Below are 17,839 nucleotides of genomic sequence, written 5' to 3' on the forward strand. Positions count from 1 at the left end.
GCACCCCTGGGTTGGCCCTGCCTTCCCACCAGGTGCTCCATCACTGCTTCAAGCCATGACTTAGCATTTCTGCTACAGTGGGCCTAAAGAATCATCCATGTTATGCTCTAGATTCGGTAAAACTTGTATGCATTAGTCACATGGTGGAAGAAAAGTAGAAATATGGTGTGATGCATTTGTGGAAACTATCTTTGTTGCAAAGTTTTCTCAGCAAGGATGGACCTTCTGACTGTCCATCTTTGCTGTGAAAAACACCACTGCATCTCTTCAGGTTGTGCCTCTGGTCACTGTCCAGTTCAGCACATTAGTTTATGGCACTGAGCAAACCCAGCAGCTCTTTTCCGTGTGTTTTCTGATATTAGGACATTCACCGCAATCCAGTCAGGATGATGCACTCCACCAGCACTGGTGACTTTGTCTACATATGCTGTTGGACCACTCAGCCATGGATTCTTCTCTCACATGAAGAATGCTATCACACAACATACCATGCAACCAGTCCATCTGTAAAAGTCACTTCTGGAATGTTGAGAATGGGCCTGTGATGCCTGCGCTGGTCTGTGGGGATTGCTCAGCTTGCTTGAGGGGAGGAGTTAAGAGCATTATTGTACACTATACCACACAGAACACATAATTTGACTTTTCAGAGAAGAATACCCCTGAAGGGAAACATCATTCAAATGGCCGAAAAGGGAGGTGATATTTTCCACAGAGTGTTTACTTCGATGACAGGTTAGTATACACCGAAACAATGAAATAATCTCTGTAAGGGTTTTCCTTTTATTTGATATAAACTCTTGTGAGATAAAGGGGAAAGAATAACCATCCACACATATAAATACCATGCAGCTGCATTGCTTCTGTAAAAATTTCTTCTTATCCTCTGGGGAAAAAAAAGAAAAGGTTTTGCTTTGGTAGGTGTCCATTGAAATGTGGGTTTGTCGTTCTTCCAGGTTTGACCAATGGGAGATTCATTTTCTTAGCTGAAATAGTGAGCAGGTTTTCAGTTCCATATATAGAAAAAAATTCTGTCTCCTGCGTGAGTCCATGTGAGAATTCACTGCTCACATAGATGTAGGAGAATAGTACTCTGCTTGATCTGGGGTCAGAAAGTGAGTCCAGTTTCTTGAGTAGCTACCTGCTCCACTCTGCTACTGGTCAGCTTAATGCAGTCACTAAAAGGCTCTGATGCAAGCTGAACGTTACCAGCTGATTCTCTAAGATTCCTTTTAGTAGCCAATCCAAAATATTTTGCGTCAGTAAAGGCTACACAGTGAGCTGGATCCAGATGCTTCATCCAGACAATGCATAAAATTCAGGAAATTCAAAAACACATCTGGTTACTAAAAAAAATGCAGTCATAAAAGCAGAATTTCTTATTAATATATTATGAATAAATTAAAATATATATCTTTTTTCTAAGGTTAGTAAAAATGAGCTGCTGCCAGTAGTACTGTTGTGGTTTAACCCAGCAGGATGCTCAGCACCACAAAGTTGTTTGCTCACTCCTCCCCTTTCCCAGTGGGATGGGGGAGAGAACAAAAAAAAAACTAAGTAGAACTCGTGGCTTGAGATAAAACTATTTATTAAGAGAGAGAAAAGGAAAACGATAATAATTATTACAATGTGTATATATATATCCTCCTGGTAGCTTCTGTCAGAGGAAATCTCTAGGGTACTTCTTATGGGGCAGAGCAAGGACAGGGCAGTACATGATGCCTTGACAAAATCCTTCGTATTAAAGTGACCCACTCCCCACAGTAAAAACTGAAGTGGATTCCTTTAACCCTGGACCTGCTATTGCTGCTTCCAAGGGAATGCTGTGATAAAGCTTAAAATATCAGAAGAGAGAACAATGTCCTGGTCAGGGCTTTAGAACTGTTAGCTGATTATCAAGAAATTCCATAGAAACATCATCTTATATTTTGACAAAACAGATCCACAGGAAAATGGCATGAACCTGTGCTCCCTTGTCAGTGAGATAAGTACACCCAGTTAATCCTGCTTTTATCTCTGTCTCCCACTGCCACAGCACTATCGTGAAGTCAGTTTGTGACTTCCAGAGTGCACACCTGCATGGCAGCAGCCATTTACCTGGGCAATGTAACGTTGTGCTTGTGATCTGTGGGAATAGCACAGAGTGGTAGCATTTGGGGCAGGCTGCTACAGCCATGTCTTGGACATTTCTGATGTATAGTGCAAGAATTTGCCAGTGCATTAAAAACAATTTTAAAAGAGCCAAGTGTAAATAGAGGTGTCATACCGAGTTGAACTTTCCCTTTCAGGTGGAGGGAGTGGAGAGGAAGTCCTGGTGGAATAATAGTGTGCCCACCACCTGGTCACCGTGCAGAAAGCCTCTGCTGGCATACCCAGAGCTACTCCTGCAGGCTGAGCTGTCTGAAACCAATCAGCCTTTGATCTCATTCATTACACAGCTACAACAGCACCCACCCAGCAACGTGCTGTTCAGAAATGCAGTATCATACATGTAAAACTCATTGTGAACATGATGGTAAAATTGCAATATCTACAAGGCAAGTTTAAGAAAACATATTTATTGGGTCCATTCAGATCCATTTGTAAGTGACAAGTGGGATATCCCTCAACTAATTGGACTGTACACAATGTAGACAGGCAGATGCAGGACTTGCAGTGAGAAAAGTTGTGGTGACTTGTAAAATGTGTCTGTTAGTTCTTGGCTTCATCTATACCCACTTCTATCTGTAAAATTTATTCCAAAGGTCTGCGCTGGGCTACATCCCAAATGAGATTATTTTGCACACACAACTATATTAATTTGTAGTGAGGGGAACACCTTGGTTTGTTTTATGTCCACATGCCTGTTTAACTGGGCTTCTAATTATTTAATGTCACTGTTGCAGAGGTAGTTTTATGAGGCACAAAATCTAATGAAAATTATTCACGAGCCCAACTTCTGACTAGTAAAACCAAGAGTTTAATGTAAGAAACAAAGTCCCCATCTGGTACTTCTCTTTGAAAAGAACAGTGCACATGAAGGATTTATTGTGACATTACAATGCTTGATGTCAAATAATCTAGCCAGAGGAACAATATTGCCCTAAAGAGAGCCATCAGGCCCTGTGTGACATGGGTATTTGAAAGGATTAACTACACTTAAATCAATATGGGCAATGAAAACAGAAATAACCAATCTCTTAGCTGCTCAATTATTTAAGAGTGTCTTTATTCCCCACAGAATGGAATTAAACGCTTGTTTAAGAGGACTGACAATTAAATCCATCCCTTTAAAGTCAAGATAAGGACATAGGATCCTTGACTGCAGCAGGGCAAGGAGTGACATTTCACAAGGTAAAATACTCCAAAGGAGCTGTTAGGTCACAGTACAGGTGGTGGCTTTGCTGTGCGATGGAATTCACAGCTACCTGACAGGCATGGCTGTATCACGTGCCTCTTGGTCCCAGAAAAAGTCATTTCTGCTTCTAGGGGTCTTCCTACGCACCCCTGCCACGGGCACATCTGACTGATGCTGTCAGGTCAGGGCATGTTCAAATGTTGTGGCATAGTCTGGGCCTGAAGCACAGCAGCAGTTCCTGCACACAGCACTTGCTAAAGCCAAGACCTTTGCAACATGCAGCCACTGCCCCGACTCCAAATGTACATATGCAGTAAGGTCTTAACCAAAGACAGTATCAAGGCACAGCTTCTTCACTGGTCCTTTTCCTTCCCACTGCAATGTTTTAAGAGTATCAAATGCAAACTTTAACATTTACAGAAAGCAAATAGCTGATAATATGAGAATGTTTAATTAAATTAGGCTGAGAATTTTCTAGTTCTTTGAGATTTGAAAATTTGTTTTAATTGATCTCATTTTTTTAAGGTTTTTAGGTTTTTTTTCCTAAGATAATGTCTTACAGAACAACCACTCCAACCCTTCATGATGATACAGCTTCTCCTGAGGCGTTTGTTTATCTCAAATAAAACAAAGAAATTCCTAATGTGAAAAATTTTAATAATAAATTTTATTTTCAGTTGATAAAAAGGTGGTAGTGGAAGTAGAATGCACTCAAAGCATTTAATGATCATTCAGCTTATTGCAGACAGTCAGTGACAGGAAAATATCAGATGCCTACCTGCCATCTGTTAGAGCTCTTAGCCAGAAAACTGAAATATATTCTTAAATTAGAGACAACTCAATGCAGTAAGAATATGTGACAATGAAGAAGATTTAGGTGAGTTGTCCACCATGAATTTCAGTTATTCAAGGGTTTCTGTAAATTGGAAGATGACAGTAAAAATGCCATATTGAGTTTTGGCTAATGCACAACAGGGCACATGAGTGCAGAAGCCCTTTTCTCGTTTGTAACCTGCATGTGAAAGTCATTCCCAATTAGTCAACTGAATCTGAGAACTTCTTGCTGCTAAGCTCCAAGTCACTATAGACAAGACCTTCATCCCAGATCTTCCATTTCTTTATTGCATTTTATATTCTGTCCTTTAAAATAATATTGTGCTTTAACAAGTTCATGTCTTTCAGCTAGATAAAAATTGTGGTCCAGAAAACTCATATTTTTTTAAAACCATTTATGAAAATGTGTTGCAGAAAACCATTACTCATGAGTTTTCTCTTGACACTTATAAGCATAATAGCTTGGAGGTATTGTTGATTAATGATTTCTTGTTCCTCTGATGTTCTTGTGCTAACTTGTCCACATTTCAGAGTCATATAGTAAGGAGTAAAAAAAAAAAAAAAAAGACAATTGTCACTTTGTAACTAGAAACTGCAGATTTTATGGCTTATATGAGCCCTAACAGCTTTGATTGCAATTCCTAACTTCAACACTCTTACTATAAATTGGATGGCTGTGATGCTACTATGTTGATCCTCACCCTTTGCACATGTCTGGTTTTGCGGTCACCCTGCTGGTTATTTTCATGCCATCATTTTGCTGATCATCACCAAATGATTTATTTCTTCATCTCCTGCATCAGTATTACACAGCTGTTCATTCCTCTTTAGAGCATTTAAATCACTTGCTTTTCACTTTGCCATGCTTGCTCTGTTACTCCATATACATTTCACAGCAGTCTCACCATTGCTTTAGCAAACGTCTTTCTACCACACACTAACCATTCTAAACTGCAGTTTTACCAGTGTTGCTGTTATTATTATCTACCATGAAGAGCTGTCAATCTAGGTATAAGATTCACAACAGGTAAAGATCACAAAGAGACCTGTAGAACATAAGGTAACAATGAGATTATACTAGCCTGCATTGTCAGACATAGTCACAGCACATCTGCAGCTTAAGCACTGTCGATACTTTTATAGCTACAGACACATATTTGACATAGTAGTCTGTGCGTGTAATTGCATATGTGCATAGGGAGAGAATGCAGTTTCCCCATAGAGAGCTGTGTACACTCCTCAAACCACAGGGGAGATGAAGTGTCTGCGCTTCCTGGGATAAAGGGGGAAGCTCACATGTAACCATGCACAGCCCCAGATGCACTTTGCAGTACCACGTGCTGGTAGGTGGGTGGAGTGGAGAAGACGCAGTAGCCATCCTTCTGTCTACTGATTATAACCCTGAAGCTCCTACTAGCTCATGTCTGGATCTTCTCTGCTTGTATGTGGACTCACTGTAGATTTGTTCATGTTTGACATGGGAAACATAGACAGCTCTGAAACAAAACATGAATTTATGACTGAAGAGCAGGCAGTGGAGGTGCAAGGCTGTAGAGCATCTGCCTTCACCCCCTGTCCCAAACACTGCAATGGGTAAAAGCTGGAAGAAAATAATCCATTGTTTGAAATAACAAGGGCAGAGTTCTTCTCATTGTATTTTAATTTCCGTGCTCTTTTATTGTACAAGAATTACAGTTGCTGAATGTTGTAAACATTACTCCAAATTAGTGACTACAACATAGGAAATTCTTGATCAAAGCTGGTACCCTCCTTCTCCCCTTCCCCCATTTAGGTCTGAAAGCACTTTCTGATGTTCCTAATGGGTGGGTACAAGCCTCAGCAGGAGAGTTTCCAGTAAGGCAGAGAGGAATCATGCTGTTTGCTTACAGGACTGACTTCTATTGGCTCTGCCCCAGTTGTTTGACCCAGTCACCTGTGGTTGCTCTTTGAAGGGGCTAGTTTACGCCTGCCTCTTGCCGCTCAGTAAGTGGGAGGACTTGTCTCACTCTGACAGTGCAGACTACTCTGTCACTTTTTCTCAGCTTGACAACAGACTGATCTGACATGGTTCTTGTCACTCAAATGCTGTAGAGCATAGATCCTTTTAATCCATCTAACAAGAAGTTCTCTTGTCCTCTCTCAGCACCAAAACTAATTACACAGCAAACCACAAATGCATAGTTTCATGTAGGGATATAAGGAAAGAAAAGGCAAAGTTTGCATGAGATTATACAGAATATCATCTGATATAAAGTCTGACACATTTTGCTTCCTTTCAGGATGTTTCCCACACCTGACAAAAGCCAGAGCACAGTTTGACTCAGATTTAAGTTTATTCCTTGGTGAGCTTTCTCTCTCCTAATGTCAAGCGCTTTGCTCTTTGCAGAGCATTCTTTCCATACAGGTTTTCTTCTGCAGGCTTTGATGAAAACTGCAGTAAATTCTGCTCTTTTGCTCTGCGTCCACCTCATTCGTGAGCTAGTCCACATGAGGGACCATCTTTCGTATGAACCACTGATGCTTACCCACAACCACAACTACAGATACTTTTCACTGTAACCACTATGCCCGTGCCAGACTGAAGCTGTATGGTCCCAATGCTCCATAACAGGTTTCTGCTCATATTTTTAAAGTTTCAATAGAAAAGAGGTTCAATCTTTTCCATACAAGAAATGGGGATGTTTTCCCCATGTTCATTATTTTTACTGAACCGTAGATTCACATCACAGCCAAGTTAGTGTGCTCAATTTTACTGATGGAATTTAAGATTTTGTGTAAAGATCACTTGATCTCAGAAATAAGCTTTTCCTAATGCTATACAAAACTACCTGAAGCACAGCTGAACTATGTTCAAAAGTTGCCTGAATACAATGGCAATAGGAAACACTCCTGTGCAGTTCTCTCAATGATTATTTAGACATGCACTTCAGTGGCAGTCATTGTGGCACTGTAGTTAAATTTCCACATGCCCCCCTCCACACACACTCACAAATACGCACACAAGCACACAAACTCAGAAGGAAATTAATCTCTGCATTTAACTTCAGTTGAGAAGTTGTGAAGTAGTTCATACATGGAACTACTCTGTAAAATGACATTAAAAGATATTAAGTGAATTTAGCACGTTTCCACCTGTGCATTAGGTGAGATTTGGGTATCACAGTATGTGCAAATATGGGGATTCAGTACTTCACTACCCACAACTGTATGATATTTCCTTAAATTTTGGTACTTTGTAAAAGACTTTTTTTCGATGTAATAAAAAGTAAGAAATGGCTTGCTGAGTCTTAATAATTGCTCTGATGCCTATAAAAACAAGAAACGTTGTATAAGTTTCTGCCGCTTAAATCTTCCAGGTGAGCTCCTACAAAGGCTGCCAGCACCCATCCAGAGAGGCACACTCACAGCACTGCACAGGCAGATAAACGCTTGCTTGCTGCTTAACTAAAGTTACAGTGAAAAAAAAAACAAAACACAGAGGCATGTCCAAATACTTCAGTTTACATGCTGTTTAAGTGTAAACTCAGCTTGTCCAATGAATTAGAATCTTCTCCAAGATCCTAAAGAAAAATATTATTTTATTTTATCCAAGCCAAATATCTCCATCTTTTAAATAAACTAGAAGCCCATTTTCTTTCTGTAGAAAATATTATTTTTTCTGATATGTCTTGGAAATAAAAAGTCATACTAAATTGAGTAACCATAGAAAAATACTTCTTACTGCTCTGTACTTTTATGTTAGTCGTAATTATCTCAGTCTACAACTGCCCAGTGACACCTATTTAAATGATGGTAACACTGATAGGCCTGAATTAACCCAAAATTCTGGTGCTTGGAGCTTTTGGCCTTAGTTCTTTAGGTATGCAGAGTTTCATATCTCTGTGACTTTACTAAACTTCCTTCAGTTTATATCACTGTAACCAGTATTAGCATGCAAGGCATGAAAATTTGAACTGGAGCCAGGACTCAGCTCTTACACACTCAGGATCTTATGATTCTTTCTAGAGCCAACAATCAATTTCTGTGGCAATCTTTTCAAAGAACCAAGGCTTCAAAATACCACCTTTTTCCTTGCATCACTGTGGAAACCTGTATCAGCCTTTCTTCAAAGGAAAGTCATGAAGAATTTTGCATCAGTAGGTAGTAGTGTTATTTTTTTAATGTGATGAGATGCATAATACACCTAGACAAGAATTAATCCAACACTTATTGCTTGTATTGGTACTTCAAGCCCTGTCTTAAATAAATGGAAATACATCCAAGTATAGTTACGTAGATGAGGAATGAGCAAAAAAGTGAAGCAAGAAGTGTAATCTCCCTAATAAATGACCATCAGCATTCAGAGCATGGAATTCACTGAGGGGGTTTTGGAGTAACTCATTAAAGTTCGCTGTCCAGAAAGCAAAGGGTTGCAGCAGCTAAGGAGAAAAGAGCTGTTGCAACAATAAAGCTGTTCTCTTAAGGGATCTGATTTGGGCATTGTATTTGGAAGGAGTGAGCTGGTTAGGTTTTAAATCAACTCCTTGTAACTAGTCAGCGTAAACTATCAGCACCAATGTATGTAGGTACACACAAGTGTGGGATTTGAATGCTACATCAAGCCTTGCCAGTGTCTACAAAAGATATTGTTTCTGTCTACAAGTTACAGAAATGGAAAGATTGTGAAAGAACAAGCTGTAAAAGCTGAATCACAGAGCAAAGTTCTGCTTTAAGAAGTGGCAGGAATGTTTCATCCTGTATTCTTCTTTCATTAGAAAATCAATCAGCTTATCGCAATATTAATAATTGCCAATTTTTCTCCTATAAAAGAATTTCCAGACAGGACAGCTTTTAGCTATTGGAGTAAAATAGGCTTTTTCTGGTCATTTCAGACTAGAGCTTTAAATACAGATTTAGCAATGGTTGTGAATTACAAACTGTACTTCCAAACTGGTTTAAGTGCTTCCCACTTGTGTACAGCAAAATTATATTTAACAGGAATGGAAAGGCACAACTTTCAAGCAAGGGAAGATTTTATTTTTCTCTTTACTCATGATTGCCTGCACCAGGTGCACTGAAATACGGTTGTTTCTCTGAATGAACAGAACCAGGCCCTATACAGCAATCTGCATCATCTCCAATGCACATTTTCTATTAGCAATAATGAAATACATCACACCTTTCAACAGTGCTTTATGGAAAGGTGCTTTTCGTTTGCTGGCAAATAATCTGCTGGTGCTGCATGCACACGAGGAGAGAGCAGGCAGCCTGCCTCTATGACTGCACTTCTAGGAGTGTGGATGCACATTCACCCGCAACCAGAGGGACCAGAGCACCACTGCCAGAAAACTCTCAGGGGGCTGAATGCTCCCCATGCAGACCTTCAATTCGCCTATTTCTAATCTGTGTTCCAGCTCCTCCCCCTCACCAGCACACCCTCTAATCTTATTTATTAGGCAGAATGGTGGGGATAGGTTTAATCAGAGGAGAGGTGGGATGCTGGTAGCCTCAGGGCTGCCCCAGCTGTGTCATGGAGGCTGCGCTGCAGGGTGAGGGCATAGCTGATGAGTTTTGCAGTTTGAATCTCCATAGGCTTCACATTCATGTGGGGAAACCCGTCTTAGATCTGAGAGATTTGCTTAGCACAGACCTGCTAGGCAGCTCTGCTGCTTAAAAAATGCTTGTTATTTGATTAATATGTTGAAACATGACGTAGGCATAAATACTTCAGAAATCTCCCTTGATGCCCCCCTCTGTGTCTCTTCTACATTAATGTGAACAAAATCAATGCAGTCTGAAGTAAGATGCTCTGTATAAATAAAAGATATGACATGTTGAAAAAGGCAGTGACTTAATGATTTTAACTCTGTTTGAAAGCAGATAGTTCAGAATGTAGCACAGCAACGTGTGTACTGAAAGAGATAAAGATGGAGGAATACTGGCCTTTTTTACTTAAAAGTAGTGCCAAGAACATACAGTGCATTGCAACATATTTTTAAATATATGTTGGGGGATGGGTAGGTTCAAAATAATTCTTATTAGTATAAATCAATAATTCTGCTTATTCCTGTATAAAACACAGGGAGTAACTTGAAATTGGATCCTTTTTCAAAATGCACTTTAACTCTAATAAAGCAACATTTCTGAAGTAATGTTTCTTATGTCTGTCACTATGGCAACCTGCTAGGTGCCAGTATGACAGGAAACCTGCATTATGAATGCTGCATCCCAAGTGGTTGTATCGGAAGGCTGAGGCAGTATCATATATGCCAAAGAAACAAACATAGTTTAAAAGCTTCTTTTATTGTTTTTTAGGCAGTTCACAAAGGTGCTGAGCAGGACTTTTCAGCAAACCAAGAAAACAAACTGAAGACTGTCAGCAAGCTAACTCGACAATTACCATTAGGAAAACCTTTCAGGCTATATTGCTTCCTCCAGCTATTTGTTACTGTGATACAAAATGATGGCTATCATCTGTGCATTGATAATGGATTCTAAGAGTTGCCTCTTCACTTTTGTTCATAAAGCCAGTAAGAACATGTTAATATTGAAATATTTAATATTAAATAGCAAATAAAGCAAAAAATAACCCCAAAACCCAAAGAGAGAATTTCTCAGATAAAAGGCTTTAATGGTTATTAGGGGCACAGTACTGTGATATCACATTCTGTTTTACCAACAAATATTAAGGGAATATGGGAGAATAAGGAGATAGTCTCAGGACAGATGTTAGTAAACATTAGTGTAAGCAGCCCTAACTAACTGGGAAAGCACTAGTTTTATTTTACTACTTCTGTAGGAAACATTTTTCTGTAGAACTTCTACACTGGAAAGTGTGAGTTTATTTCAAGTGGAGATAAGAAGAGGGAAGGAAAAAATACTTTCAAAATAAATTGTTTTTCTCATGTGATCCTTGATGATATTTGCAAAATATTAAGCGCTTTATTTTGTGTTACAAAAATTAAAATCCTTTAAGAAATAAGTTCAGGCATCTTGCTGGAAACAAATATCCTGACCTGGAAATTATTGCCAGTTCTGTAGTCAAAATTATCAGAAGGATAAACATTTCTTACATACTTACTGAGAAGTACCTGCCACTCATATGGATCTTGCTCCAGATCCCACTGAAGCAGATAGTGGTCTTTCAATTAATCCCCACAAGGTGAAGATCTGACCCAGATGCAGGTAACAGCAAAGACTGCAAAAGCTAACATCACTGCTCAGATTTTCATTGGCTTTCACCAGGATCAGAAGCAGAGCTGTACCACATAGCTAGCAGAAAGCTCTGTGCGAGCAGAACAGCACTCTGGACCCTGACCCTGTTCTCTTGCTAAGCCAAGACTCCCACTCTGAGCCAGTAAAGAATAGGGCAGGCAAGATCAGATATTTCTTTTAAAAATGTCTACCTCCTCTTGGTACAGCTGACTTTTGATTTCCCCATGGAGTAGCAAAGTCTTCTTATATCATGATAGTTGGAACATGGACTCACTACTTCTTTCCCAGGACACTGAAAATATTAAGTATCTACAGTAAAACAAACAAACAGAACCATCTGTTGTTGGCACCCCACCTTGAGCTGCCTTTCCATGGGTAACAGGAATGGAGGCAGACTGTTCCATGTCTTTGCTGCAACTGCTACTATACATGGATTTCTCCACTGCTGTATAATAAATACATCACAGAAAAATAGCATGCAATAATGATACCATAACAGAGGACTTTCCATGTACAGATAGGCAAAAGAAAGCAGCGCTGCTTCCAAATGAAATAATATCTTAATTTTTTATTCATTCATTACCCAAGAACAAGAGAATTGCTTTGGATCCAGTTTCTTTTTTTGTAGTTTTGTGGATTTCACTGGACAATGTTTCTAATACAGGGTATCATATACCCAGAATATAGTCCCAGAAGAATTGCATATTCCCTGACATAGCCAGGTAATTATGCTCATGATCATAAAATAATTTAAGAACACCTTGTCATAATGCACAGAATATTAAGCAGAGACTTTTTTTTTTATGTTAGCTAGAACTCTCATCAAGAAATCTCTTAGGCGTCACCTGAATATAGGAAGCATTAGGTGAATTCAGAGACTAAATGTGTACAAGTCTATGGGGCCCAGTGACATTCAACCCAGAGTCCTGAAGGAACGGACTCATGCAGTTGCCAAGATGTCTTCACCATATTTGAAAAGTTATGGCTGTCAGGTGAAGACCCTGTTGACTGGAAAAAGGGAAACATCACTGCAATTTTTAAGAAAGGTAGAAAGGAAGACCTGGGAAACTATAGGCCAATGATCCTCAGGTCTGTGCCTGCAAAGCTCACAGCTCAAAGCTCTCCTGGAACACGTCTAAGGCACGTGTGAAATGAGGAGGTGATCTGAGACAGCCAGCATGGCTTCATGGTAGGCAGATTGTGCCTGATCAATCTGGTAGCTTTCTATGATGGAGTGCTGGCATCAGGTGGAACAGTAACTGATGTCATCTACCTGGACTTCTGCAAGGTCTTTCTTACGGTCCCACGCTACATTCTTTAAGTTGGAGAGAGATTAGCCCACTTTTCAAGCTTGTCCAGGTCTCTTTGGATGCTATCCCTTTCTTCAGTTGTATCAACTGTACTAGCCAACTCAGTGTCAGCAGCAAACTTGCTGAGAGTGCACTAAATCACAGAATCACAGAATTGCTGGGGCTGAAAGGCACCTCTGGAAGTCCTTCAGTCCTATCCCCCTGCTAAAGTAGGTCCCCTGGAACAGGGTTCCTGTGAAGAGGGAGTTTGTGTTTACATAAGCAGCAATTTTTGGACATCCTCTTAGTGAACTTAAACGCTTCAAGTTTCAGATGGCAACTTCCAGCGTCCCTCATATATTCTCACAACAAGACTTTTATGTATAGGGGCATAGTCATTAAAAAATTGTTGCACAATTATAGAATCATAGGATCACCAAGGCTGGAAAAGACCTTTAAGATCATCTAGTGCTACTGTCTACCTACCACTAATATTTCCCACTAAACCATGTCTCTTTGTGTCACATCGACGTGGTTCTTGAACGCCTCTAAGGGTGGTGACTCAACCACCTCCCTGGGCAGCCCATTCCAGTGCCTGACCACACTTTTGGAGAAGAAGATTTTCCTAATACCCAATCTGAACCTCCCCTAGTGCGACTTGAGGCCATTCCCTCTAATCCTATTGCTGTTACCCGGGAGAAGAGGCCAACAGCCACCTTGCTGCAAGTGCCTTTCAGAGAGTTGTAGAGGGCAATAAGGTCTCCCCTGAGCCTCCTCTTCTCCAGACTAAACAATCCCAGTTCCCTCTGGCACTCCTCATAAGGCCTGTGCTCCAGACCCCTCACAGATTCGTTGCCCTTCTCTGGATATGCTCCAGGGCCTCAATGTCTTACAGTGAGGAGCCCAAAACCGAATACAGTACTTGAGGTGCAGCCTCACCAGAGCTGAGTACAGGGGGATGATCACCTCCCTGCTCCTGCTGGCAACACTGTTTCTGATACCTGCTAGGATGCCATTGACCTTCTTGGTTACCTGGGCACACTGCTGGCTCATGTTTGGCTGAGCGCTGACCAACACCCCGTGTCCATTTCTTCCACACAGTCCTCCAGCCACTCTGCCCCTAGCCTTCAGCATTGCCTGGGGTTATTGTGGCCAAAATGCAGGACCCAGCACTTGGTCTTGTTGAACTTCATCCCATTGGCCTCAGCCTGGTGATTCAGCCTGTAGATACCTTTGTGTGAGGAATAATTCGGGGAATTTACCACAGAGTACAGAAGGAGCAGAAATAAGTCCCGTAAGATAAGGGAAACAAAGATATCCTGCTTTTCTCATTCAGGCATTTTTCAGAAATTCAAAAGGCAACATGCAAAGTATAGAAAAAAACATAAGTAAGATTAGTAAGTATATATTTTTATAAGGTCTAGTTACTAGTTCCATAGCTCCAAGAAAATAAGCAACTATGTGAATGTAAGGCCTTCAAAGTCAGACAATTTTCTCTCTGCCACCTGTGAACTAAATGAACCCTAAGCATTGTTATCAACCATCCGCTTGTTGCAGGGTTCAGAATGAGTGGGTTATGCTGGTCCTATCACCCAGAGTAAGAGGCCGTGTTGGAGATTCATCTGTCACTTTGAATTACAATCTTTTCTGCAGGTGGCAACAAACAGGAAAGCGGTTTTGTGGAACAAAATTATTCCCTGAGCTGACACCAGAACCAGTTCTAATCCTTGCTATGGCCTTTCCCCAGAAATGAGGTCAAATCTAGTAGTGTTTATGCTTAAAGCTGCTACACAGCAATTGTTGAAGTATTCTTTGTAGCATCTACTTAAATCCAGTTTTAAATATATAGTGGGATAACATTTGCAGCTATGTTGTTTGGAGATCTTATTCTTATTTTCTGATAGAATACTATGACTAACTGTATTTCACTGTGCTAATGCAGGAGGACAAGAAGGTTGGCCAATTACATTTTAAAGTTTTTAAATTCACAAAAGAAAGCTGGAATGAGATCATCATTTGCTTGTGGGTATTCCAGGAAAAAGAAAGATGACAAATTAATTTACAAATGATTCACAATGAAATATACATCCCACATAGACAAAATAAAATTCACTCATTCAGGCCATGACCTAGCCTTGATGGTTTCAGCTGTTGCTTTCTCTGTGAAGTGATATTTCATTAACAAAAGAAAATGAGAAGATATTAGGTGAATTCTTACTATTTCTATGACTAGAGCAATACCATCTGTTTAGATCAAAGAGCAGGAGGTTAGCAAGAACCTCAAACATAGGCTAGGAAAGTTCCGTGCACAGTGTTGAGGCAGGGACTCAAATAAAACTAGAAAAATCATCATTCTTACACTGAAGTTGTATCTAACAATAATAGAGGAGAAATACTGTCCTTTTGCCAATACTACAGAGTGGGTAGCAAGCTTAGTATAGAATTCTGGGGACTTTTAATAGATTGCTTTGTACCCAGGATGTTCATTCTCTAGGATGCAGATTATTAACGTTCCAGTTATAGCAGTCACACTTCCTTTACAAGCAGGTCATACAAACCTCACGTTGTTGATCACTTCTCAAGCTCAGTTATGGATTAAAATAGGTTTCCAGTGGGGTGAAGTGATGGTGTAAATTACTTTGGAAAGAGCACTGTGAAATAATTGAAACAGTAGGATATTAGTGCCTGCAGATGCAGAGTTTGGGATTTGGCCAGAATTCTTTCACACCTGATGGACGTTAACTTGCACAATTAAGGGTACAAGAGCTGCTCCTGAAGCATACCTGTACTCTGGATTTACAGAGGATGTGTTTTCATTAAAGATGGCTGAGTATTACGATGGAGACAAAGGCAATGATGGTGAACAAAAAAAGAATACAACCAGTGACTGCTGACTGTATATTTGTCAAAAGGTTTGGCATAAATACGGTTCTGGTGGAGAATTTCAGCTGTTTTATGTCTCAGCAACAGTTTAAACAATAACATTCATATCACAGAACGGTGTAGATAATATCTGCAATAAAACTGGGTCTTTCATGTTCAGAAGCAGACAAAGCCAGGAAAGCACACTGATAAATGAAACTGAACCTTTTTATTTCGTTGTGGTGGAGCTCCCTCTAGCTTACGGCATTAATCCCGTATCTGCAAATCACATTTCCTTAAACACTCCTTCCATTTTCAGGGTAGGAAAAGCTTCCAATTTTGCATTCTTGGGAGCATTTGTGACATTTATGATCCATCTAGGAAAAAAAAAATCTCCTAAAAGCAGTCTGCTTGTTGAATGGCATTAACAGGTCTGAAGACAATAAATTTTGTTCTTTTAAAAACAACAGCATAGGGGAACATTTTTTGACATCTAGGGATGTGACTGCCTTCAGTGGCACTCTCTCCCTCTTCCAACTTTGTTCTCTTGTATTAATATTTTAAAAAAACTAACATATATTTTCCCAATTCGCTGAATTAGCCATTCCAAAATGGGAATGAGCACTTTAAATAGATTCTGCAAGGTCCATTTATTTGCTAAATGCACAATTTTGAATTAAATGTTAGTCTGAATGATTTCAATTTATTCAAAAATTTTCTACTCACCTTAATTTATTGAGTGAAACAGTTAAAATGTATAAAATAAATAAAATAAATAAAACAATGTATAAAATGTTATAAAGAAGGATCTTAGCCTGATTAAAGATGGGAAAGTAGTCACCATGAATTCTCTGGTGCAGAATATTTATTTGTTTTGGTTGCAGAATTCATATAAGTCCCCCTTTTTAAGATTCCTCTAATTCTCAAGGCTTTCTTAATGATTGTAAATACAAACTGTACCTTTAAAAAAAAACGGTGGAAAGAACAGTGTGCTATGGAAACCTTATTTTGCTGAAATGCTAATTTGGGGAGATAAAAAGACGTTTCTGAGGAACAATATCCAAAATCTGATGTGAAGATTAAATAACTACTGAAATGATAAGCAGGCAGGGATAAGGGAGAAAAGTTAATTAAAAATCTCCAGGGCAACTTATATTCCTTTGTCACAGAAGAAATGCTCTACTACTGATACCGTACCTGCAAGCTGAAGAATCATCAGCTGCTGCAGCTAACCAGAGAACAGAATCTGTTGATTAGCAATGTCCTAAGCATTCTGCACTTTGTGTGTTTGGCTCTTTTCTTGATAAATATTACTCCCCGTGTTTCCTATTAAACATCACAACTACGTATAAGCTCCTTTGTACACTGAAAAATTAAGTTCACCATTGTTAAAATTAGTAACAAAGAATCAGCTTATTATAGATTTTGAAGAATTTAATTCAATAAGAATGAATATTCAGATTGAAGAATGAGAGAGACAAAAGAAGTGCTATCATATTTGTGAAAATAAAGCACAGTGAAAAATGTAGCTGTGAGATCTTTAAAGCAGAAATTGTGGCTATCTTACTGTGCTTCCCTCCCCAACCCCCAGTAATTTAACATGAACTTCTTTTTAATTTTGGAAATTAAACATGCTACTCAGATGTTTCAGAATGCTGAGATTTGTGTAATCAGAAAAGCAATTTGCCTACTTCTAGAAGTTAAACTACACATTGATAAGGAGCTAACATTTCAAAAATACATTATCTGCTGAAGTTCACTTTACTGTTAGATAATTGGAAAGTAATCAACAACAGAACTTGCTTTAAATCAAATTACATTTGAATGTATCTTAAAGAGATGATTGAGTATTGAAGGGGAAAGCATTCTGAATGTAAAAAATAGCATATTTCGTTCAACTGTATTTCTTTTTAACTCTTACTGCTCTTCTCATCATGTTTTTCATTTGCATAATATTTTAGAATACATGTGATTTAATCAAATTAATCTTCTCAGAGTTTATAATCTCTGGGTAAATGCAGTGTAATTCAAGGTGAGTCATCTAGACAGAAACATACAAACCCAGCAGTGTAGCAATGGGAAGCTAAAAGGAAGGGTTATTTAAAATGCTGTATACTGCAATGTATACAGTTCTGTCCCACGCAGTGCCAGTTTTCCCATTTGGAGTATTAGCACGACAAGAAACCAAGACAAAACCCCTTGATTTATTGCTCTAATTTTATTTTAAGGATTCTTGCTCTTGAATGACTTCAGTGTCAAAATTACATTTCTAGTTTCATAGGTTATTGGAATTAATTTTCCCAGCTGCATTCCCATTGCATTCTGA

Source organism: Numida meleagris, chromosome 16 (genome assembly GCF_002078875.1).
Source record: "Numida meleagris isolate 19003 breed g44 Domestic line chromosome 16, NumMel1.0, whole genome shotgun sequence".
NCBI lineage: Eukaryota > Metazoa > Chordata > Aves > Galliformes > Numididae > Numida > Numida meleagris.